This window comes from Podarcis muralis, chromosome 6, assembly GCF_964188315.1.
Source record: "Podarcis muralis chromosome 6, rPodMur119.hap1.1, whole genome shotgun sequence".
In the NCBI taxonomy this organism is placed as follows: Eukaryota; Metazoa; Chordata; class Lepidosauria; order Squamata; family Lacertidae; genus Podarcis; species Podarcis muralis.
The window spans coordinates 24,374,854-24,400,914 of NC_135660.1; the positions used below are offsets into that span (position 1 = coordinate 24,374,854).

The 26,061-nt window shown below is 43.3% G+C and overlaps 1 pseudogene; it reads right to left on the reverse strand.

The window, feature by feature from the left end:
* Positions 1 to 423: 423 nt before the first annotated feature.
* On the reverse strand, positions 424 to 5,228 carry LOC144327961 (small ribosomal subunit protein mS38 pseudogene; annotated as a pseudogene).
* Positions 5,229 to 26,061: the final 20,833 nt, after the last annotated feature.

Sequence of the window (26,061 nt, forward strand, 5' to 3'; positions counted from 1 at the left end):
TGATTCCTCAAAGTAGGAAACTTGCCTTGTTGCTTTTCTGGCCTTCAGGAAAACAGCTCTGAGCATGCTCAGAACCGATGTACGGTTCTCCCTACCACATAGGGTTGTTTCTGAAGCAGTCTTATCACAATGGACTAACAGAGCTCTACCGGGTTAAACCACAGAGCCTAGGACTTGCCGATCAGAAGGTCAGCGGTTCGAATCCCCGTGACGGGGTGAGCTCCCGTTGCTCGGTCCCTGCTCCTGCCAACCTAGCAGTTTGAAAGCACACTGTGCAAGTAGATAAATAGGTACCGCTCTGGTGGGAAGGTAAACGGCGTTTCCGTGCGCTGCTCTGGTTCGCCAGAAGCGACTTAGTCATGCTGGCCACATGACCCGGAAGCTGTACACCGGCTCCCTTGGCCAATAAAGCGAGATGAGTGCCACAACTCCAGAGTCGTACGCGACTGGACCTAACAGTCAGGGGTCCCTTTCCCTTTACCTTACACCACTGGAAAATGCTTAACTCAGTGATGGATTGCGTTCATCATGTCAAACCATTCTGCTCTCCACAAATTCATCTCTAGCAGAGCTTTTTTCCTCATTATTCCTATTTTGGACTCATTCCGAAATAAAGCAAACCATGATATAAAGCTTCTGGGTGGTAGTTCCCTTTTTTGTAGAATGCCCTCACAAGCGAAGTATATCTCTTTCCCTACATATTAACATTCAGGGTGAATTTTAAAACATTCCTGTTCACCGAGGCATTTGATGGCTGAATTATACACTGACAACCTTAAAGTTGTTAACTATGGGAGTACATGACGTTTTGCGTGTTTTTAAATGTTCTGAATGTTGTTATTTTTTAATTCTGTTTTAGAACTTTTGCTTTTGCTGCCCTAGGCGACTTTGACAGGAAGGCTGGATATCATTTTAATAAGTACATACATAAAATAACATGGGTTTTTGTGTGGGGAAGTGGCTTTTAGCCCCCATTTGAAAAATTCTGTGTTGGCAACCTGGCAACTGGATAATCAAATTAGTTTTGCTTTTGTCCTCACTGAACACTAGATGCCGCTCTGTTTTCATCTTTCCCCCATCCATTAGCGCATGGGTCTAATTATTATGCCAACACCTGCTACCGCTGTTTCCTGCTCTGCTTGTCTCTTAAAGAATTCAATCCCCGGGGCTGTCAGCTTGACATATTTGGTGTCGCTATGTTCACTGCAAATTCCAAAGGAAAGATGTTGATTCAGAGCATATTGCACATGTCTTCCGACTGGATGTATTCCTGAAGGTTCTATTACATGACGTAATGGCTTTAGGGACCCAACTACTGACATTCATTCAGTTAAGGCAACTCCGTACAACCGTGGCTTCCAGGAGCTAGGAAGGCATGAAAGCCAGAACAAGATCAATGAGATGCTTTATTTCTTAATCACAGGATAAGTCGCTTGGATTTTCCTTCCTGGTTGCTTGCAGCATTCATTCTGTCTTGCTGGAGATTCTGTATAGTATCGGAGAATAAATAGCTCTTCGTCCTAAGCAGTTATTGAAATATGCTCTTGGTTTCAATTAATCAAGGTCAAAGTGAATTATATTTATACATAATATTTCCAGTATGCTCAAGGCAGTTTACATCAAACTGGCAAGAAATTAACAATAATATAAAAGCAACAAAACCAGTCACTCCACAATGTATAGAACAACACAAGATGCAATTCATAGTCATATGTACACATCAGGATATTAAACAACAACATTAAACCCTTGTCCAAAATATAAATTAAGCAAAAATGAAAGAACTCAATCATATAACAAATTAGTTCATATTATTAGGTCATAATATTTCCCCAAACAAACAACTTTTCCCTAAACTCACTCACTGTGCAATCCTATAGATGTATACTCATAAATAAATTCCACTGAATGTATTTAGGCTTTGCTCATTTATTTATTTTTAGGTTGCATTTTGTCTTGTTTGTAGAAAGGTAGGGTATTTTGCCAACACCCAAAGTGAGAGAAGGGATGATCATCTGTCTCCTCTGGGATGTGATGTAAGAAATCTCTCTCTACACTAAGAATGGAGGAGAAATATGGTTCAGCTTAGATTTCAACAAGATTATCCCTAATTCGAACTTTACAAAACAAGAAGTGAAGCGAAACACAGCTACCCTTCGAAAGTCGCACTTCTCTGAATTTTGTCATGTGGTTCTTCAGCCAAATAATGTGTACATAAATGTGTCTTTCAGGGGGACGTGTACCTAAGATGCACACAGTAGTGAAAATAATATACACACAAAAATTATATTAGGGAAAGCTGTGTGCCAAAATATTTGGAGAAGTGTGCATTAAAATGCTGGCGAATTTTTGTGAAGATTCGAAAAAAATCCACAAACCGATGCAGAAATGTGGAGAAAAAACTGGAAAAAATGAGATGCCAAAATTGGCAGATGCATCTATCCTACACCATATGCTTAAGTGTATGCATTGTGAGAACACTGTAAAAATCAGAACGACAGAGAGAACAGGAAATGCACCTTTTTTGTTGATGATTCCAAATGTCCACGCATTGATTTTCTACCACAGCTGCTGTCGGGTAACTTTCATGCCATACCTATCTGTTGCCAGTCAGTTCCAGGGAAGGGAATAACAGGGGCCATGCAGAGCTCTGTGTCTGCCTTTTCCCTGCAAAGCCTTCAGGGACTGAAGGAAAGTCTCAGGCTTCCCACCATGCAAGAAATAATTCAATTACTATTATTTGGTGCAGAGCTTAATGCCCACAAGGATCATTAGCTTTCCATTTGATTTTCTGCACACTGTGACCATCATTCAGCTATTCAACCACCTAATTATTAAACTTTGCATATTAAAGAAATGCACACATCACCAGAGATGGCTATGTTGGCTGAGCATGTATAGATTTCCATTTGTTTGTTGGGTGTGTATCTTTATTATTATTATTATTTATTTTATTTTTATTTTTCCCCCTTTAAATATTGCTTAATTAAAAAAAAACCTCATGGAGACATCAATCGGACTTCTTGAGATATATCTTGGGTGTTGTCCATCCCTCAGGAGCCTTCCTCAGTCCAGCTCTCCTCCAGACGCGTTCCAGATATCATTCAAACCTTTTTTGTTTCCTCCGGCGCCGACCTTCCATGACCTTCTTCCACAAAATCTTTGTCCGCTTCATCAGCTTCCTGTACTTGTGTCTGTTCATCTTCCTTCTCTGGATCTTCAGAATATTCTTGCATTCCATTTTGCCCCGGTTCAGCTCGCCTCCTCCCTCCTCACTGTCATCCTCAGCCTCTGCATCCCAGGAAGATGTGGGGAGGTCATACTGATGGTTGGGTTCATAGCCTAGCTTCTCACAAACATTGACAGCGCCTCCACCTTTAGGGAGGACATACTGGACCGTCAGCCAGCTTTCAAGGGGGGAGATCGACATCTTCCTTGGCACCAGGATTTCTTCCAGCTCAGGGTCCAACGCGTACCACTGCTGGGGTTGGGCTCCATTTCTGTTTGGGAGAAGTGTGCTGTAATTTGTGGAAGCGGCAAGTCTAGGAACTAGAAGCGAGATGGTTGATCTCAACAGAAAGTGTTCTGCAAACCAAGAGGCCCTCGCTATCTGAGACGTCAGTCGTGGTAGCAGCATACTGGAGGACCACTCATCCACACAGGCTTACCTTTCCGTTCACGATGATCTTTGAATGATCTTTATTTTTATTTGATTTATTTGATAATGTTTGTGAGTCACTAGCTTGTTAAAAAAATAAAAACACCAACACACTAGTGTAATTCCCATAATGCATATAAAACATAAAAGAACAACATTAAACTGCCAATATCATAATGCCATTATATCTGTGGTGCGACCACATTTGGAAGGACAGTTCTGGTTGCCTCGCCTTCGAAAGGTTATTGTAGAGAACGTGAAGGAGCCTCTCCACTCCCATCGTTCTGCCCGGACACTGAGATCCAGCTCCGAGGGCCTTCTGACGGTTCCCTCACTGTGAGAAGCGAAGTTACAGGAAGCCAGGCAGAGGGCCTTCTCGGTAGTGGCGCCTGCCCTGTGGAATGCCCTTCCGTCAGATGTCAAGGAAATAAACAACTATCTGACTTTTAGAAGACATCTGAAGGCAGCTCTATTTAGGGATGTTTTTATGTTTGATGTTCTATTGTGTTTTTAATATTCTGTTAGGCGCTGCCCAGAGTGGCTGGGGAAACCCAGCCAGATGGGTAGGGTATAAAATAATAATAATAATGCCAACCAGAATGATAAAGGGGATTGAGCAACTCCCCTGTGAAGAAAGGTTGGAATATCTGAGGTGCTTTAGAAAATGCAGGTTAGAGGATATACAATGAAATAGGTGTATAAACTTAAGAATGATGTGGAGAAAGTAGCTAGAGCAATGCTTTCCTCACTCCATCATAACACTAGAACTTGGGAACATCCAAGAAAGTTGAATTTTGGAAGATTCAGGAAAGGCAAGAGAAAGAACTTCTTATGCACACAGTGCATAAATAAGCTTCCACAGGAGGCAGTAATGGCCACCAACTTGGATGACTTTAAAAGAGGATTTTATACATACATTGTTTTATTTATATGCCCCCAAGCTTTGCTAAATCCCCTCAGCTGGCTTTGCTCAACCATTTCCTGACAGATAACACAAACCTAACAAATTAATGCTTGCGAAGGGTTGGGGACGAAAGGACACATTTACAATGGATTGCTTGTGCCTTTATTTGTGAAGAAAGCTACAAAGGATGCAGCAGAACCACAAAATTTCCAACTAATGTAGTTTTAAACTATAATTTATTTGTTTGCATAAGTGACTGGAATTTGTGTTGATCTAAGGGGTGCTAGCCTCAATCTCACCTCTTGGGGAGCGGAGCAGGAAGTTTTGCTTGTCTTACTGCTGTTTGATGATCAGTAACATGAAAATTATGGTGCTGGAGGAGACTCTTGATAGTCCCATGGACTGCAAGAAGATCAAACCTATCCATTCTTAAGGAAATCAGCCCTGGGTGCTCACTGGAAGGACAGATCCTGAAGCTGAGACTCCAGTACTTTGGCCACCTCATGAGAAGAGAAGACTCCCTGGAAAAGACCCTGATGTTGGGAAAGATGGAAGGCACAAGGAGAAGGGGATGACAGAGGACGAGATGGTTGGACAGTGTTCTCGAAGCTACAAACATGAGTCTGACCAAACTGCGGGAGGCAGTGGAAGACAGGAGTGCCTGGCGTGCTCTGGTCCATGGGGTCACAAAGAGTCGGATATGACTAAAGGACTAAACAACAACAAAAACATGGGGGGGGGGAAACAAATAAAACAATTAAGAAGTAATATATGGCCCCTCTTCTCTCCCCCACCAGCCTGCACGCTAGGCATTTTTACCGCTTGTTAATAAAGAATTGACTGGGTTGGAGAGCCGGCAGAGGGCAAGATCAGTGGTGTGACTCCAGGCATTGGGACCAAGGTTTCCTGGAATAGCTGTGGAGACTCACCCTTTCCCTCCAGCACAAAGGCAGGGGCTGCACACTCTGATAGTATCAAAATTACACTCACGTTAGCCCCCAAACTCTTTTTAAAAATTGCAAAGTAAATCTTTTTTAAATTAACTTTTAAAAACACCACCATTATTAAAGCCATCCTTTATTTTACAAAGCACACCTCACTCATTTTAGACATAAAACGTTGGCTCAACGTGCTAATCTTAAAAGAGCAGTTCGTCTTACAACAATAGGAGGGTAAAGAAAACAGACCTTTGAGGTTCTGGCACATCTTTAAGTGCCTTGTTCAGCCCAGAGGCATTCAACCCCAGAGCTTCAGCAACACCAAACAAAGGTATGTCACAATCTTTCGTCAGATCTCTCCTTCATTATATTTTATCAAAGATCACCTGACAGCAGTATGCAGACATGAAAGTCAAACTACGGTTATAGCATAGATTTTGGAGGAAGTTGCCTGTGCCAACAAGCCAGGAATTGGCCCACATTTCCAAGCCAAAGTTAAATAATTAGAGGCCCTAAGGAGAGGAATATTTTATTTTCCTCCACAGTACATGGCAGGGATACCACCCAAGATGTAGCAATGCACTCCTGATACAAACTGGGCCAGCTAGTTTATCGCTGCTCGGTTGTTGCTATTTTGAGAGCTACAAAGAACTGGAAGGCCTCAGGAGTCTCTGTGTACGTTTTTGCAGAGTAGAAGGAGGATCCTTGAAAGATAGAGCTGCAATAACCACAGGGAGATTGAACTGTGATGTGGGAAGAGGAGACTCCTGCAGGCCTGAAGCAGGGCAGGTGGCGCTAGGAAGAAAGATGGAGGCAGTTTGCAAGCTTATGCCAAGGCGATCAATACTACTCAGAGAAGAATAAGTGGAGAGCTAAAAAACAAGGGCACAAACTCACGCTGCTGTTATGTGGGAGGGATTTCTCTTGCATACCATTTAGCTTCCAAATTGTCTTTGGCTGTATACACACCATACGTGATTGAAGGCACCCTGAAAGCAAATGCAGAACTGTAGCTTACCACTCACAGAACTACAATTCCCAGCTCTGTGAGGGGTAAACTACAGATCCCAGGATTCTTTGGGGGGAGTCGTGCACTTTGAATGTGTGGTGCGTATGCAGTATAGAAAGAGTCGGAGGGAAAGCACAATCATAAGTCATCTTATGGTTTGTTTGCTTTTTAAAGTGCTTTTTATTGAATTTCTGTGACAACACAAACACTCAAAACGTAAAGAAAAACAAACTAAACTGAAAACACACACAAAAAGAAACTGCAAACACATAACTGTACAGTAAATCTGAAAAATCTTACAAACAGACTCACTTCTTCTTTTCTATTCCTGATTCTTATTTTGTTCTTATAGACTTCCTTCCTCCTCTGTGCGGTTCTACTTTTCCTTTCTTGATAAACTACTTCTTTCTCTTTTCATCGTTCCTATCTTTCTCCATATGATATAATTGCAACCCTTATTTTGTTTTGCAAAAATTACTCAAAACAAGTCCAGGTTTTTATTTGAGGACACTGTTTTTTAAGATACTCTTTATATATTCCTCACTCTTTTGGGGATTTTAACTTGGACTGTCCCCTAATTGTGTCTGTGATAAGTCATCTTATGGTTGTGAGGAAGGCTGGTGCTAGATTTTATGCTCACATCCACGACATGCATTTAAAGCACATGGCTTCTCTCCCCCCCCAAAAAAAACCCAACTACTGGGAACAGTAGTTTACCAGTCACAGAACCACAGTTCCCAACACCCTTAACAAACTAAACACCCCAGGATTCTTCGGAGGAAGCCATGTGTGTTAAATATATGAGGGCTGACCTTGTTCTGTGTTTCTTTTCTGCTTTCAAAAACCACTAATTTAGTACAATACATGATCTAATGCCCCTTCATATAATTTGCTTTCTATTTTATTTATTTGTAAATTTTGTTAACCTCTTTTCATTACAAAATAAGATCAGAGCAGAGTGAAATGCCAAAAGAACACAATAAAATCAGTCAGCCAATAAACAATGTCCCTATTTTCATCAGTGAAAAGTTGGAGGTCATGCAATAAAACCAGGCGAAAGCACATCCACAGGTAAATAGTTATTTTTACCAAGTGCTGTGACACAGATTCAGCCAAAAGCCTGGGTAAGTCTTCATTTGGTGCCAAAAGCTTATAAGCACCAATGGTCTCTGGGGTGTGAGGGAGTTCCACAGATGGGGTGTCTGAATCAAGAATGCCCTTTCTCAGGTTGACTCAAACCGAATCCCTGGCAAATGAGGGATTCTCAAGGGGACATTCTCATTAAAATCGGGGCAGGTACATTATTGGGGGTCAGCAATGCAGCAATGCACAGGGATAGCCCAAGACATTTCGCTTTCGAGGCAAAGGACAAAATGGCGTCCCACCATTCCATGTACAGAAACTGACCAGGGCAGTGGCTGAATCTTATTTTAACACTGGTGATAGGACAACAGCATCCGCTACCATACCTAAGGGCAGCAAGCTAGCTTATGGGATGCAGGGTAGGCCATGCATGGCACACGCATCTGCTCATCAAACTCCTTGCCACCATTCTCCTCCTTTTAGCATTTGCTGCCTGAGGTGGGTGCCTCACTCTGACTGACGATAAATCTGGTCCTGACATTGCAAGCCATTGCGATACCATGTTGCACTTATGCGAAACTAGGGCATTATGAGGAAGACGGGAAAATACATGGAGTAGCTGCAGTTTCCTCTCTCTCTCATTGTGGGATGTAAAACTGCAGTCAAGTACAACATTCCCACAGTGAACATGTTAGGGGATGTTTTGTACCACTCAGGAGAAGACTTCCAGTTTCCTCCTGAGCTGTGACAGACTTCCATTACATTTGACTTGATGAGGGTGTGGTCTGTTGTACTAGCATGGAGGAGGACACAGCCTCTATGTTCTGATGAGTGTGTGTTCTCCATTTTGTATGTTGCCGTTTATTTGGAGAAGTGACTGTTTAGTCACAGTCACATGGTACTAACTTCTTTATGGAATAGTTCTAGTAGTTAAGTAACCTAAGCCTGCCTTCAGAGATACGTATACAGTGGTACCTCGGGTTACAGATGCTTCAGGTCACAGACGCCTCAGGCTACAGACTCCACTAAACCAGAAACAGTACCTCAGGTTAAGAACTTTGCCTCAGGATGAGAATAGAAATTGTGCGGCGGCAGCAGGAGGCCCCATGAGCTAAAGTGGTACCTCAGGTTAAGAACAGTTTCAGGTTAAGAACGGACCTCCAGAACGAATTAAGTTCTTAACCCGAGGTATCACTGTATCTGTGAACCTGAATGAATCTGTGAGTAAACTACTTTTATGTTAACGTTAATCAGATCCTTGTGTTTATTCTTTTTAAGAGGGTTTAGAAGGGATTTTACCAGGAAGGAATCTTTATTAGTAAGATTCAGATGAGTCAGCAACAAGTTGATCGCTGCGTAATTAAAAAAGGGGGATTTTTGGAACTCTGCTAGAATATGGAACTTGCTAGCTCAAGTTAGGAAGGATATCATTAAATAATATATCCTCTCCTGCCTCCCTAATCATCCCCACACTCACAACATCTCTTTCCACTCAAAAGGGAGAGCATAAGGCCAGCCTAAGACCTTTTGTCGCTTGAAGCAGAGAAGAAAATGACGCACAAACAAACACAAACAGACACATGGCATCCAAGGTCAGCCAAGTTATTTTGGCACTTGACACAGGAAATCTCTCAAGCTTTTTTCCTCCTCCCTGGCAGTAAAGATACAGTAATAGTAAATAAACAACAATTTGCTGCCCTTTCAAGACAGCCAAAACCAACTGCCTGGGACAATCCCCTCAGTCTGTCAAATGGAGGGGCTGGCTGTGTCTGGAATGAAGAACCAACGCTGATATGAGATATAATGATATGATATGATATGATATGATATGATATGATATGATATGATATGATATGATGTGATGATATGATATGATATGATATGATATGATATGATATGATAGTCCAATGGCTGGACATTCTACAGTGGTACCTCGGGTCACAGACGCCTCAGGCTACAGACTCCACTAAACCAGAAACAGTACCTCAGGTTAAGAACTTTGCCTCAGGATGAGAATAGAAATTGTGCGGCGGCAGCAGGAGGCCCCATTAGCTAAAGTGGTACCTCAGGTTAAGAACAGTTTCAGGTTAAGAACGGACCTCCGGAACGAATTAAGTTCTTAACACGAGGTACCACTGTATCTGGGGAACAGCATTGGGGAGGGGGGACAGTTTTCTCCAGATGTCATTTCTTCACTTTAAATTGGCCATTGAAGCAGCTCTTAGCCTCACAGGGGGATGGTGGTGATACAAGCACGTTTTCCACCTTGTGAAGCTAGTAACAGCTTTATTTTCGGTCAGGAAAACAGCATGGGAAGAAAGGCTTAGGCAACCTCTCCTCTGTGCCAGATGCTTTTTTTTTATTGTCGTCATTGTTGTTTTCAAAGTATTATGGATCTCCCAAGCATGTCTCTTCCGGCTTTCAGCCTATCTGTTAGTGTGATCAAACACACACCTAGCAAAAGCAGAACGAAGGTAAAGAAACCCACATATCTTCCTGAGATCCATGGCTGACTGACCCTGGCATATGCAGCTAACTTAGATGCGTCAGATATACCATAAAGGGTGATTCACGGCTCCGTTTCTAAGCACAGTTCTTCACTCCAATACGGGGAGCTGACAAGAGATAATGCTCTGAGATCAGCCAGAAGATAAAGTGCCATAAAGAGAGATAATGCCCACTAGGAATCCAGCACACATGTGCTTCTCAGCCAGCACAGAAACATAGGAAGCAGGAGAGTTACTGGGGATGTAATAAGGCAGCAATTTCTATTTTGACCTGTATTCATTGTAAGCAGCGCTGTTTCCATTCCACTGCAGATCAGTTTCCACCCAATACGTTATATGCCATATTTCTGTTGTAATTGTTGTGGCTGATGCAGAAAACTGCATTGAACTCCGTCTCACCCCACCCCACCTCCGTTGGCTGTTCCTCACAAGGAACTCCTGTGTGCAGTTCAACTGATGGGCAGTGGAGGGGCTGATTCCTGCTGCCCTGGCTGCTGCCCTGGCTGCTGCCCTGGGCTTTCTGCCCAACCCTGCAGAAAGCATTCATTGCAATGGAAGGGAAATCTCAATAATTTTTAACATTGCTAGTGTTTACATATCGTTTGAAGGAGGGGTGTGTGGGTGTTATAAATAAACACCAATTGGTATTTGTTTGACTGATTTCCATTCCAGGCCACAGACAAACATGCAAACTGGAGCAATTTCCACTTCCATGACAAATTACAGTGGAATTCTCTGACATCCGTATAAGAGGAGAACTTAGGGCTCATCCAGAATTCCTTTTGTGACATGTTTCTAAACACAGGCCCAGGCTTTGACGCTCTGTGTCCAAGCTCTCTCTCTCTCTCTCTCTCTCTCTCTCTCTCTCTCTCTCTCTCTGTGTGTGTGTGTGTGTGAAGGCAGGGAAAGATCACGTTTACAGAGTAGGCATTAAAGCTGTGAAATGGGCTAAAAGTACATCAAAAAAGTATTCAAAAGCTGAACAAAGAATGCTGTGCCAAAACTGATCCTTGGGCTAAGCACTGTTTGTCCTTGGACTTGCCTTAAGATTACATCATTTACACCAGAGATGGGGGAATTGTGGCTTTCCATACTGTCACCAGCCCCTATGGCCAAAAGCCAGGGATCATTTGAGCTGTTGTCTCACAAGCCCACAAGTCCCTCACCTCTAATTTACATTAAAGAATTCCCATTAATTTGAAGAAAACCATACCACAGAATTATTACTGTCCTCAACACTGCTTCATAGCAGATTCCTGGCTCAGATATTTGTCCTTTGAACTGAATTCGCCAACCCATCATTTCGCACTTTGCTCTCAATGTTTGCCAACAGCCACTTACTGATAGCACTGAAGATAATAGGATAATTTGTCTCACAGTTTGCCAGCTCATCACAGCCATTGCACAGTCCTGGCTTGTCAAATGATGGTAACAGTTATGCAAACAACAAGATGTGGTCACTGTTGCAGGTTTTTGCAACCAGACAGATTAATTCGACTGACCAAGTCGGATGCTTAACTGCTGAGCTAAGGCCCTGCCCTGATTGCAAATAATGCCACGTTGCAATTTCTGATGCAGGCAAAATTCAGGCAAGAAAGTGGCACACCAAGAAACTTCTACTACAAGAAAGACCTAGAAGACAAGCAGAACATCCTTTGCTGGCATGTTTAACTCCCAGTTAAAGTGCATCATGAATGATCTACATCTTTCCCTAGGCTATGGCTCTTCCTTCTCATAGCCTGTGGGTGGTAAGGCCTCTACATGCTGACAGATAGCACCCCAAGCTAGGTTTGCCACCTTTGGTCGGGCAAAATAAAGGACAGGTTGGTGGTGGGGTTTGGGGGGCACACACAATCTCACAACATGAAATCCTTCCCTCCCAATTTGTGTGTGGGGGGGGGGTCCTTGCATTTGGCCTCTCGCCTCCCTCCCTACCTAGTCCTGCTCTTCCCCTTGACTGACGGGCAGGGGTCATGGCCAACTTAGGCCGCAGGTCCAGCCTCTCGCCCATGCTGGTGTCAGAAGAGACTTGAGCACAGAGGAGGAGGAGGAGGGAGGAGGAGGAGAGACCGCAAACCCGCACCATGCTAAACCAGCGGGTGGCAGCTTAGGAGCAGGACCAGAGGGAAGGAAGGAGGGGACGAGGGCAGGAGAGCAGGTTGCTCCTTCCCCCTTCTCTCTATTGTTGCTCATGGCAATCCAGGCTCCTCCTGAGCTGTGCCAACAGCCATGCAACCACCATTTTGAGCTCAAATATGAGAAAAAGGCATCCCATCCCATTAAAGTCCAAATAGGACAGGAAACACTTTTGGCCAAAAATGGTGCAATCCCATTTTTCCAAGGCGGGCGGCAACCATAACATCTCCTCAGGAGCAACATGTAGGCCATACCATATATATAAAGTGCAATGCTGCTCCAAATAATCATGGGAATTGTAGTTTATCCCTCGTAAAGCTACAATTCTCAGCACCCCTAACAAATTACTGTTGCTAGGATTCTTTGGGAAAAGTCATGTGCTTTAAATTTATCCTGTGTACACAGACTCAAAGACCAGATCCTGCAGCCAAGTCCCAGGTGCCAACTCTGTCCCCATGTCTACTCTGGCAGCACTATTAAAGGACCTAAAAAGGTCATTCGCATTATCATGAGTTCATTAACCTGCTCGTCTTTTAATGGGGTGTATGCCAGCAATGCTCTTCCACTTGTGCATAGGACAAACAGGCCAGTCTCTATGCAAAAGAATAAATGGGCACAAATCTGACATCAGACATGCCAATGCTTAAAAAAAAACCCCACAACAACAACTTGTGGAGGAATATTCCAACCTCCCCTAATGTAAGAAAAGAACTTACATTAAAACAGAAACTGCTTTAAGAAATTGCTGTATTGCAATTCACCAAGAGATTTAGTGCTGTCACCTGAGGCTTGAGCATGAGGCAACGGTAATTTATGAATAGCCACTGTTAATAATGCAATTGTCACCATCTATATACTTCCTGTGTTTCTCCTCACCTCATGTATATGTACTTGTAACTCAGGATAACTATCCATGCATTTGAAAATGTGCACTACAGTCCACAAAGCCTTGTGCTATAATAAATTTGTTAGTCTTTAAGGTGCCCCAAGACCCTCTGGAAATGGATGTTTATGGTGTTTTATTTGCAAAGTTGTTCTTCCTATTTCAATGTGTTGTTGACCCTGAAGAACCTTGAAAAGAAGGTGACCTAACCATCTGAAACACAGATGAATAAAACAAAAGAAGTTTACACTTGTGCAAATTACTACATATTTGTTGCAACTTGGCATCAGGACGTTGAAAGGTGTAATCTTACTCTAAATGGTTTTTAAAAATATATATATAATAATAGATTGCTTCTTGGGTGAAATTAAAATGGGCATTTGCCAACACAGGGGCACATGAAGAAAAAGAAGTGTGACTTATTGCAAGAACAAGTGTGATATGCATACAGATAATATAGTTTTGGCCTCTGTAGTATTAAGTAAGTGCTATGTTGAAAGAGGATGGTGTTTTATTTATTATGGGTTTTTTTGGAGGGGAGCTTAGTATATTTAGCATGTTCTTCATGGATGTATTGAGCTGATATTCTTACATAACAGCTTACATAGCAAGAGGGAAAAACACATGTAAGGAATGAACTTGACAATGAGTTAGAAATCGTTCGAAGTTCTACCCCCAAATAAACTTACTAAACTGTTCATATGGCAGTTACAGGAACAATTTTTGGGTGTGATTCAGAATTTTTTGAACTAATTCAGTGAACTTCATTGAAGTGAACCAGTTCACTCCAAGCACTGCTTAAATCACACACACAAACATACACACAGTGTTATTAGTTGTAGAGGGGGGAAAGACAAAGGCCTGACACTCCTGTGCAGATCCTGTTTTGCTAATAAGGATTTAACCCCAGCTTGCCCAGTGTGATTTACTGCTAGCGTGCTCCTGTCAGCATGCCAGAAGCATCCCCTGTGGACCTCATCCTGCATAAACGAGACTGAAGATCTCCACAAACTTGACATGAGCCAACAGTGTGACGCGGCAGCTAAAAAAGCCAATGCAATTCTGGGCTGCATCAATAGGAGTATAGCATCTAGATCAAGGGAAATAATAGTGCCACTGTATTCTGCTCTGGTCAGACCTCACCTGGAGTACTGTGTCCAGTTCTGGGCACCACAGTTCAAGAAGGACACTGACAAACTGGAACGTGTCCAGAGGAGGGCAACCAAAATGGTCAAAGGCCTGGAAATGATGCCTTGTGAGGAACGGCTAAGGGAGCTGGGCATGTTTAGCCTGGAGAAGAGGAGGTTAAGGGGTGATATGATAGCCATGTTCAAATATATAAAAGGATGTCATATAGAGGAGGGAGAAAGGTTGTTTTCTGCTGCTCCAGAGAAGCGGACACGGAGCAATGGATCCAAACTACAAGAAAGAAGATTCCACCTAAACATTAGGAAGAACTTCCTGACAGTAAGAGCTGTTTGACAGTGGAATTTGCTGCCAAGGAGTGTGGTGGAGTCTCCTTCTTTGGAGGTCTTTAAGCAGAGGCTTGACAACCATATGTCAGGAGTGCTCTGATGGTGTTTCCTGCTTGGCAGGGGGTTGGACTCGATGGACCTTGTGGTCTATTCCAACTCTATTATTCTATGATTCTATCTTTGAAAATCTTAAATTCAATAGTACGCTCTTGGCTGTTATATAGCAAGGGGGAAAACCCAATGTTAAATCATTGTGCATTTCTTTATTCCTCCCTTTCAGTGGTTCTAGATTAAATCCATTCAACTTTGAAGCGGGCAGATGGGTTTTCTATCTTCCAGAACTGCAAACTCACCCTGCGTTCAGCAAATCAAGTTGTAATAGTTCTGCAGGAGCAGAGCAAGGCTTCTGCAGAGAGAACTTAGATGATAATTCTGTCACTGATATATGAGGCAGAACAGAAGGCGGCTCACTCTTGCGTTACACGACTTACATTCCTTTGCTGCTTGTGATGACAAAGAGAAGGTCTTACCTATCCTTGCTGCTGGTGCTAAATCAGAGCTGAACAGCACTGGACTTGTCATCGTTACAGCCTCAGCTAAATGCCAATTGAAAAGATGCCGTAAAAAAAGAGAGCCTGATACAGCCATCCCCAGCCATTCTGGGCCTTTCACGTGTCCTTTATATTGAGCCTTTGCCATGATTTGTGCTCTTGATGTTATAGGGGTGGTTATATGTGATCATGGGACGCGGGTGGCGCTGTGAGTTAAACCACTGAGCCTAGGACTTGCCGATCAGAAGGTCACGGTTCAAATCCCCGCGACGGGGTGAGCTCCTGTTGCTCGGTCCCTGCTCCTGCCAACCTAGAAGTTCGAAAGCACATCAAAGTGCAAGTAGATAAATAGGTACCGCTCCGGCAGGAAGGTAAACGGCGTTTTGGTGCGCTGCTCTGGTTCGCCAGAAGCGGCTTAGTCATGCTGGCCACATGACCCGGAAGCTGTACACCGGCTCCCTCGGCCAATAAAGTGAGATGAGCGCCGCAACCCCAGAGTCAGTCACAACTGGACCTAATGGTCAGGGGTCCCTTTACCTTTACCTTATACATGATCATGCTTTGAATATCATTTGCACCTGCAAAAGTTTCAGGGCAGTCATATTGCTTCATTTGCAATAGGAGCAGTCCTGTATTGGAAAGGCGCTTTCCACTTATTTCTTCCCTATAGGCTGCATGCCCTAATTGCCTTTCTGCTGGCAAGCATACATCCCTGGTGTTGCCGGGGGGGGGGGGGAGCAGTGAGGTAGCAGGCTTAACTTCGCTCCCTTGCCCTTCGCCTAACACTTCCTCCTTTCAGATTGTGTCCTCCACACAAATACACACATGCTGTTTTGTTTTCAGCTTTTTGGAGAACACCTGAGTTTGCAGGTGTTTCGTTGGCCATAAGGGGTTGAATTTTCATGGATGAATTAATGCTGGAAGCCTCCACCAGTATTTTAGTCGAACACTATCATCAATCTCACCAGACACCCCGTAAAACTATGAGATCACTGATGGCTGCTTCATAAAATAAAGCCACAGTGACTTAGCAGTGTTCTGTGTTGTGGAGATTAAAAATCAAATAAATCACCTACTCCTTTCCCTGCCATTTTTTTGACCGAAAATCTAGCACCTCAATGCTTATTCCATTTATTGCAGATTAACTGTTTTAAGGCATAAATTGCCTTGTATATTTGAAAATCTTCCAGAAACATACCATTATTTCTTTCCCCCCTTGCTGTCTAATATTACTAGAATTAGAATCGTTTGTTCTGAACATGTCAATAAAAGACATGTTAATTCCATACACAAGGGTATTCATTAACGGGGGATGGTTCAGGTTTTGGTTGTCCAGCCTTAAAATAAACCCGTTTTAAAGTTCCTTATGGTTCCAATAGAAAGGGGCATCACTTCAGATTGCTGACAGCCATCCAGTTTTCCTTTGAATGGTGCCACAGCCAGCAAAAAAAATGGAGCAGCAAAGTTCAGGCTACACTGATGTTATTTAATTTATGTGGACAATGCACTGGGAACATGAACCCGCAGAAGTATGTGAACCACTAAGGAGAGCGTTCCATTTCAAGCAACACTTACAAAGAGGAGATGGAATAAAATCTTGATGTGCTCTCTTTCTGAAGGGCTGCTTGAATTGGTATGCAGGTGCAGTTTTTAAAGGTTTTCACATTTTGGGACCAACCCTAACAAAGTATTTTGTTCTTAAGAAAACACCATTATTCTCTTCTCTGCAACAGAATGAGAATCCACAGATGGTTGCATTCAAAAGTATTTTTCATATCAATTTTTTCATTCAACATGTAAAATTAACCAGGTGTTGTTCCTCATTGTACCTCTCAGAAGAAAATACGTTGCACTTCTATTCCCTCAGCTCTATTCCCTTTTACTTATACAGAAACCAACTGAATGATGATGATTTGAGGTCAATAGACCCCACTTGTGAGGAGGACACACCCACAAAGACCTTCTTACACTTCCAAATCATCACTTGAAGTTTCCCTGGTGAAAGCATTTCTCTTTGGACCACATGAGCTGGCAAGACACCAACATTTATGCATTTATTTGCTTGTATCTTGAATTGTTTTGTATCCCAATTTTAGGAGCATATTCTTCCAAAGCTGCAAACGTGATGAACTAAACAACATCTGATTTATAACCTCTTAAAGTTGCCAGTTAAGACAGCCAGCACATAAACAGCAGTCAACACAGTATAGTCAGAAAACACAATAAAAGCAGCCTCACCAATTCCACAGTTATAAAAATCAGTCCATAATCAATTCATAATATGCATACACAAGCTGTGTTTCTGAAGCAGGTCATTGTCATACACCACAGCGGGTGTCCTCAAGGACTAGGGTCCAAGTTACAGGAGATTAAAGACTTCACCAGAATATTCACCATTGAGGACGGGTGCAGCACAGTACAAACAAACCAAGGTCTAGTTCGGAGAACCAGGCTATGTCCAAATGTGATCCAGAGACAAAGTCGGGCAACAGTCCAGAGTCACTATCACAAGGAGTTCAGGCAAGGTGTAACACAGCAAGGCAGGAAAAGCTAGAATCAGTAGCTAGGAACCAAAGAATGGGGAGGCAGAGAACTATGTTGTTTCCAGAAACTGGAAAGCCTCAAGTAGAAGGCCTTCCAATTTACACGCCCTTGCCCCTGGCAGCAAAGGAGTACCACAGAGTGACAAGCAGAGCTCCCACTGAAGAACAGATTGGTGAAACTGGGTCTGTAGACACACACTGCAAACACTCTAATGGGATGTGGCCCAAAACTAGGACAATATCTTCTGGGTCCGAAATCCCACATGAGTTATGTGACCTGCCCAAGATTGTGGACCCAGGAAAAGTGCTTTTTGGGGCACGGCACCCAACAATGCGTGTTTTGGAGTACCCCACAAGATCACGGACCCCCCCAAACCTGTATTTTTCGGGGTGAAATCTCGGCCAGAAATTGAGCAAGAGTCAGGCTCCCAAAATGGCCGCCGTAATCTCACAGGAGAAAACAGAATGCAGGACATCTGGCTCACCCTCTGAGGACTCCATGGCTGGCACCAGGCCACAGCCAGACAATCCTAAGACACGGGCAGGGTGGCAGGAGTGAAGGCATTTCTTCAAATAACCTGCTCCCAAGTGCACAAATACTGCCCTTGTCAGACAGGGTCACAGTTGCATATCTGCCTCAATTCCTAAAAAAAACACATGGACCAAAATACCACGCACACCTGGAAAGTGGGGAGGGGGAGGTCAGAAATGCTGGAACCACAACGCTGAAATTGGAGTCGTCTGGACATCTGCCCTTAGTCATCCCAGCTGTCAGAAATACCCAACTGGTGAGAGGGGACGTGTCACAATGCCTAGACAGTCATGTTTCCCAAAGATGAAATGTCTAATAAGGCACCGATGTGTGACGCATGCACAGGAGCTTCTGAGGGTGACCTGGTACTCACCAGCGGCCATACACATGCAAGTAAATGCAGTCTCCTTCACCCAGTAAATGCTTTTCAAGGCAGTTAGTTGCCCAGCTCTGCAGTTGCAATCTGTGCTTTCCAAAGCGTCCAGCTTTCTCAGTTCTCTGGTTATTGTTTTGCAGCCTTTAGGGGGGTACATATCTTCTAAATAAAGACCACTTGTCACCACAGAGTCAGGTGTTCAGTAATGTACCAGAATAAGACTGTGGGGAATTCTGCCATGAATATAGAGACTGACAGATCAAGCTTGCGTTTTGCTAGAGCCAAAAGATTAAAGGCAAAATAAAAAAAGCGGAAACCATTGTTTGTCTTCACATTGGTCAGAAGTATAAGACTGGAGAAGATATTTGGTGGTGCAGAGAGCTTGCAAAGACTATTTGATCAGTGTTCAATATCTTCTGTATAATGGCTGGACCTAGTATGCTGTTCCTGCATCTAAAATGTGGGAATGACTGTATGTCCCTAATTTCTTTCCACTGACTTGTCATTCCACTGATACCCTGGTTTCACTCACCCTGCCTTCAGTTAAGCAAAACCGAGCTCTCCAACATTAATTCCAAAATCTGCGTATGCTCCCCAGTACTGTACTTGCTCCTGCTATTACTTCTTTAAAATAATAATTAAAAAATGCACCCAAGTGCATCATTGCTCTAATGGCATATTTCTTGCAAAGTGCTCCTGTACACCAATTGCTCTTGCCCCACAATAATGCAAAACTGAAACAGGGGAAAGCAAACAGAATGTATTTCCTCCACTCTAATTCTGAAAACAAGAATCCAGGGTAGGGGAGCGGGGAGAGATTATTGTTACCACTCTGTGAAAAACAACTGGGGGAAACAACTGGAACCCCCAAATCCAGACAGAAATTTGAACAGAGAGAAATTCAAAACCATCCCTACTAAAATGCTCTTAATACATAATTTGGGTAGCCACCAGAAGTTTATCAACCTTTGATGAAGTCAGATGGAACTGTTACTATATTGCTCACTTTGGCAGGTGTGTGTCTTTATGCTTGAAGGGACTGATATGCACTGTTGCATTGTCACAGAAAATTGATGCTGGGAGTAGCCTGAAAGTTGTCAAGGCGGCCTAAAATGCTCTCTCCATTGCTTCTGAAGTGCAATTCCACAAACTGCCCACACCTTAAGGCTGCTTCATACAACAGACGTTTCCTACACAGAGAGACATGCCAAAGCAGCCCTTCGCTGGATTATATACTTAACCTAGGACGCATGTGCTGAAGCAAAGGTCTCCACACATACCAGAGGACAGGAATTGCACTTTGCACAAATAAGTCTTTATTTAAGGGGCTACTCCCCAATGGTCCACAGGGAGGATGTGCAAGAGGGTATGTTTGGGTGTGGCTGGAAAGAGCAGGGCAACAGGTAAGTTCATCCTGCACTTTTCAGTGCATTTTCCTGCTAAAAAGTGTTTGTGTGTGTTTAATGTGCAACTAGGTAAAGGTAAAGGGACCCCTGACCATTAAGTCCAATCGCGGACAGCTCTGGGGTTGCGGCGCTCATCTCGCTTTACTGGCCAAGGGAGCCGGCGTTTGTCCACAGACAGCTTCCAGGTCATGTGGCCAGCATGACTAAACCGCTTCTGGCGAACCAGAGCAGCGCATGGAAATGCCGTTTACCTTCATGCCAGAGTGGTACCTATTTATCTACTTGCACTTTGACGTGCTTTCAAACTGCTAAGTTGGCAAGAGCAGGGACCGAGCAAGGGGAGCTCACCCCATCGCGGGGATTCGAACCGCTGACCTTCTGATCGGCAAGCCCTAGTCTCTGTAGTTTAACCCACAGAGCCACCCGCGTCCCTTTTATTGTGCTACTAGGATCCCTTTAATCCACTTTAAATGCACACAACCAGAATTTCTGCGTGCCCTTGAATCTCTCCCACAAAATGCTGACAGTCTGGAGGCACCCAGGTGTTTGCAGAATGAAGGCTTCCTGTCCTCTCCTCTCTACAGTCGGGGTGCTGTATTCTAAGCCAATTGAGGTTTCCAAGAGCTTCACAAAGGTTATATTCACATTACTGGCTTGAGATGCAACCAGGCCGTTCTTTTTCTCACTTTAGATTTAGTTGGTTTGGATGAAAATGCATTAAAATGCAGTATTTCGTAGGACAGGGTTACGGCTAATGTTGTGCGCACACCTCTTCCCAAGCTTGCAGTGGGCACACATAGCTATCAGTTGAACAGGAATGTGTGCACAGCTATAGACAGCTCAGTGTTGAGCGGAGGAGCCTCACAATAGAAAGGTAACCCTGAGAGAAGGTTGCAAAAGAACCAGCACACTCATATTATGCAAAAACATTTCATCGCATGGAAAGGTACTTAATGATCTTACAATGCTCTCTTCCATGACAGAGAGTTCCTAGGCATTTTTGCAAACCATATGTGAAGATCACTTTATTAAGCTGTTTAACAGCATCTTGCAGAGTTTCTAAACCTTTAGCATCGCAAAGGAAGAGCAGCTTGCCTGATAATTGCAGGGAATTTGAAGAATGCTGGAGACATCTGGTCAGGACACAAAGATTAAGCATCCTTCATTCTTCAGAAAAGTATTTTGGAATTAATCGGGATCAAAAAGGGGAAGGGAGGAGGTCTGCTTCACATTCTATTGAGAAGACAGTTCCAGGGCTTCAATAATATATTTGGTTTGAGTTGAAGGCAAAGTTGGGATGATGCCGTTGCACCGGTGAGGCTGCCAGATTGGTGGCAGTGGTCCAACCTGGTCCAATCAAACGTTCAAGAGCTCATCACTGCTCCATCCCCATACAGGTAGCCCTGCCTCAACACATGTGTCACTACTGTCGTAACAGTGGGCCTGGTATGTCTCACATATGTTGAAAAAGGGTCCTTTGTTTTTATGATTTCAAGTTATGGCTACTCATGTAGGCAAGTGGAGTTTTGAAGTACAAAATCTAGATTGACCCATGATAACATATTTGCACTCTACAGCTAAATCCATGCAGAAATATTAGGGTTTATTTATTATTATTATTATTATTATTATTATTATTATTATTATTATTATTATTAGAATTTATATACAGTACCGTCCTATACCTGAAGGTCTCAGGGTGGTTCACATAAAACAGGATTTGTCTCCTATCCATGACTTGTTCAATGACTATTTAGGTAATTCACTTGTTTATAAAATAAACTAGAAAAAAAATGCCCACAAAAATTAGGATAAGGCAAGCAGAACAGAACTCCTGTCCCTTTCTCCTTCACAGATCCTATGTCCTACTTCCCAAGTCACCTTCTGGGGTCAGAAACTCAGGCCTTCAGGAATATGCGCACAGGAAGTTTCATGTGACTAAGAGATTTAAGTTTTAACTGCCTTGCTATTTTGCAAGAGCAATAAACCAGTCGTTTCAAACCAACAGGCATTCAGATCTAGAGATTGGGCATTTGTCCATAGCAAGACATGACCAATAAGTCTAGCCTTTCAAGACACACAGACACACAGACACACAGACACACACACACACACGGCTCTGGCATGTACCATAAGCCCATTTGGGGTGTCAGGGAGTTAAATGGTTGAAATCTCATTTTAAATCACGGTTGCAGAAAGGGCAAATGTCTACCCTTAACTATTGCATGTGGGGAATCCACGCCTGCTCTGTCACTGCCTAAAATAGTATACTCAGGACAGAGCAGACAACTGTAAAAATCCAGAGCAATGACTGCTGGTGGACAATCAATAAAGAGGCTGCTTCATGTCATTTTAAATGCCTTAGTTGCTGATAAAAAGACAGCTCACACTCTGAATATTTAGCAGCCTTTAAAAGCTTGCTTCCCTTTTCAAAGACGGTGATACAGGAGCCTCTATTGGAGGAAGGGCAGGGTATAAATTTAATAAAATATAATAAATAAATATGTTCCTGAAATCATACCCAAACCCCTGAATAGACTGCGGCTCCCATGAAATTCCATGCAACACAACAGTTTTCATGATTTGCGGGCATTTATAAAACTCAGATTGTACGCCGGCTCCCTCGGCCAGTAAAGCGAGATGAGCGCCACAACCCCAGAGTCGTCCACAACTGGACCTAACGGTCAGGGGTCCCTTTACCTTTACCTTACCATCTTCTCCACTGGAAGTTGGAAGAGCGACTCTCTCTTTCACTTCTTCGTTCAGCTCTATTTTGCCCAGATATAATGCGTAGATGTGCTTTCTCCCTTTCTGCCTCTCTGATGGGGCAGGTGGGTGGGAGCTGATCTGGGAGAAGAGGGAGAAAGGTGACAAGAAAGGGTGGAACCCAGAACACTCTCTCAGAAATCCAAATGTGGCCACAGGCATAGAAAGATTGGTGACTCCTGGGTTAGGAGGAGAGAGAGAGTGACTGGCTGAAGGTAAGTCAATAACTTCTGAGGCGGCCGCAGGGATTTGAACCAAAGATTCCCAGCGCAGTAACAGCAGCAAGAATACTTCTAGCTGGAAACAAGAAGAATTACCGTCGATGGAAGAATGGAGAATGAAGTTAATGGAATATGCAGAACTTGATAAATTAACAGGAAGGATCCGAGGCCTACGAGACCACAGATTCACTGAAGACTGGAGTAAATTTGTAGACTATTTGAAAAATATTTGCGATGAACAATTAACATTTGTAGGTTTGCAAGAGGCTCTGTGATAATAATATTAGAAATATTGTAAAAAAGGGAATAAGAGGGAGGAGGTTTTTAATAAAAGGCAATATTAGATTAAGAAATGCGGAAGAAGGATTAAAACGGAGGATTTGCAGAAGAGCTGAGGGAAGTCCAAAAAATGTATCTGTGAAAAATTGTGTTATGTGTTTTTATATTTTTGTATTGCAAAATGAATAATAATAAAAAAACAAAGATTCCCAGCTCTATGCTCAACAATGTAACTAGTTTCATATATTTGTTAACAAAAATGTTTCTTCAGTTAATCGCCGTGTTTGTTGCTGAGGTAAACAAAAAGTGGTGCGGGCGGGTGGAGGAAGAGAGCAACACACAAAAGGGTATTCTTAGAAAGTTTTCTGAGGAGAGGAAAGGTGGAGAGATGAGAGTGGGAAGCAGAGAGCACCATCATGCTAAATTAACTTCTGCATTCACTGATCCAAGACGACATATACCCCAAAGGGACTGAAAAGAGGAGATGAGCAGACTTGGCGAGCAGCTTCTTCGTAAAAAAAACAAAACCAAAAAAACCCAGAGAGACACAGTGACCTCATTTCTGCCATAAAGAATGCTGCTTCGAAGCTTGCCGCACAAAACAAAGACAGCCGACCTTGAGTATCCAAAGGTCGTGGTTCATATTGCCTTCGCAGAACGCCAGCATGAAAACCTCGATTTTATTCCCTGTCAAATGGGAACTCGGAAAACTTCCCTCCGCAACAAATGTAATTCATTCTGAAAGACCATATGCCACTGTTCCCTGGCTGAGAACAGGCTTTCTTGTTCATGTCTGGGTAACAAATGCTGGAATTCTCAACAATGGAGAGATATTTCCCAAGAGGATGTGCCCTGATTTGCTTGACCTTAGTGCATTCATAAAATGCAAGACAGAGAGGACCCAACGTGGGTATACAGGAAGCAGAGACGAAACCCATAGTTCACAATGCACATCTATTAACCTATATAGAGAAAGCGTGCAAATCACTGCACCACATGAAAAAGGGCACACGTTTCCCAATGTGGCTAAAACCCCAGCCCTACCAATAATTCCACTGCACTTTCTTATTGCAAAAAGAGGGATTGGTCTGAGTAAAAAACCAAAAATTCCCAGGAGGAAAAATCAATGACACAGAAAGACTGGTCATGAAGGAAGGCAAGTTGGGTCATGAATATCATGAGTCCAGACACCAGCTTGCAAAATCTTATGGCTGACAGAGATCTAGGAATTCTTCTCAGCTATTTGTGCTATTTCTTACTTACGTTATGGCACTTTTTTGCATATTGCCCCCCAATAAGATATGGGACATGTTTTTAAATCACCTTCTCTGGGAAAATGGGAAGAAGAAGAGGAGGAGGAGGAGGAGGAGTTTGGATTTGATATCCCGCTTTATCACTACCCTAAGGAGTCTCAAAGTGGCTAATATTCTCCTTTCCCTTCCTCCCCCACAACAAACACTCTGTGAGGTGAGTGAGGCTGAGAGACTTCACAGAAGTGTGACTAGCCCAAGGTCACCCAGCGGCTGCATGTGGAGGAGCAGGGAATCGAACCCGGTTCACCAGATTACGAGTCCACTGTTCTTAACCACTACACCACCCCAGCACTCCTACACCACACCGGGAAGCTGCTTTATATCTGACCAGACCACCATCTAGCTTAGTATTGCCTACTTTGACTGGCAGAAGCTCTCCAGGGTTTTAGCCAAGGATTTGTTCACCAGCTACCAAAGACTGAACCTGGGGTCATCTGCATGCAAATTGTGTATGTGCTTTACTACTGGGCAACAGCCCTTCCATGCTATTCTAAGTAGCAGAGTTGAGAAGCAGCAGATTTTGTGAAACAATGATTTCTGCAGTGCCAAATAATGCTACTTGCATGTCCAACTGACATACATTTGTCATCCTTGGCAAATTCATACCCATTTCCCCTTCTGCCTTCATATCAAAACCATCCATACTTTGCAAATGCGTTTGCCAAAGAAAGCCATTTATTATCCTTGGTTCGAACACTGAAGGTTTGGTCGGCCAACATCCACATTAGTGAAATTGCTTTGCCGTGTTAGATGAACATACCCAAACGGAGACTCTTGTCATTTCTGCCAGTTATGTTGCTTTCCTTTTCTCTCAAGTGTCTAAGAAACATAATGCATAGCACAGGCACAAGGAAAGAGCACCAAAGGCTTTGTGGATACAGTTGGGTTGCATTCTTTAATCTTGACATTTTTCTCTTCCAGTGTAAGCATCTTTCTCATTTGTGAATTCTAGGTTGGTCTCAAGGCACAAGGGAACCGAGCGAGATGCAGCCTGCTCACCGGCTGACGTATGCATCACCCCCCGCCCTCAAGCCAGCATGCATAGATCTAGGGCAGTGTGTGTGTCACTACAGAGAGAGGTGATTCACAGCCTTGTAGACACACTGCGTAACAATAGCCAGGCACTTACGGTTCACCCACACAATGCAATTCACCCACATGTATTAGAATTATAGTGAGAAGTACAGATTATATAGGGGATCATCTGCTAAGAAAGGGATTTAATCACCTACTAAGACAGATGTAGCGGGTAAGCGGCCTTTTTTCTTCTGGGCTGTTGCCTAGGTTTCAAAAAAAGGCTGCTTGCTTTTGATGCAATGCTCAGGCTGTGGGTTAGCTTGACATTTGAAGGGCAGATAGATCTCGTGGATGGAGGAAGCACTTGGCGTCCGGGGTGACAGATGTCTCTGGGAACAATCAGCTTGCTGCCCTTCTTTCAGATTTCAGTCTAAAATTGAGTCAACAGATCACAAGTAAAATAC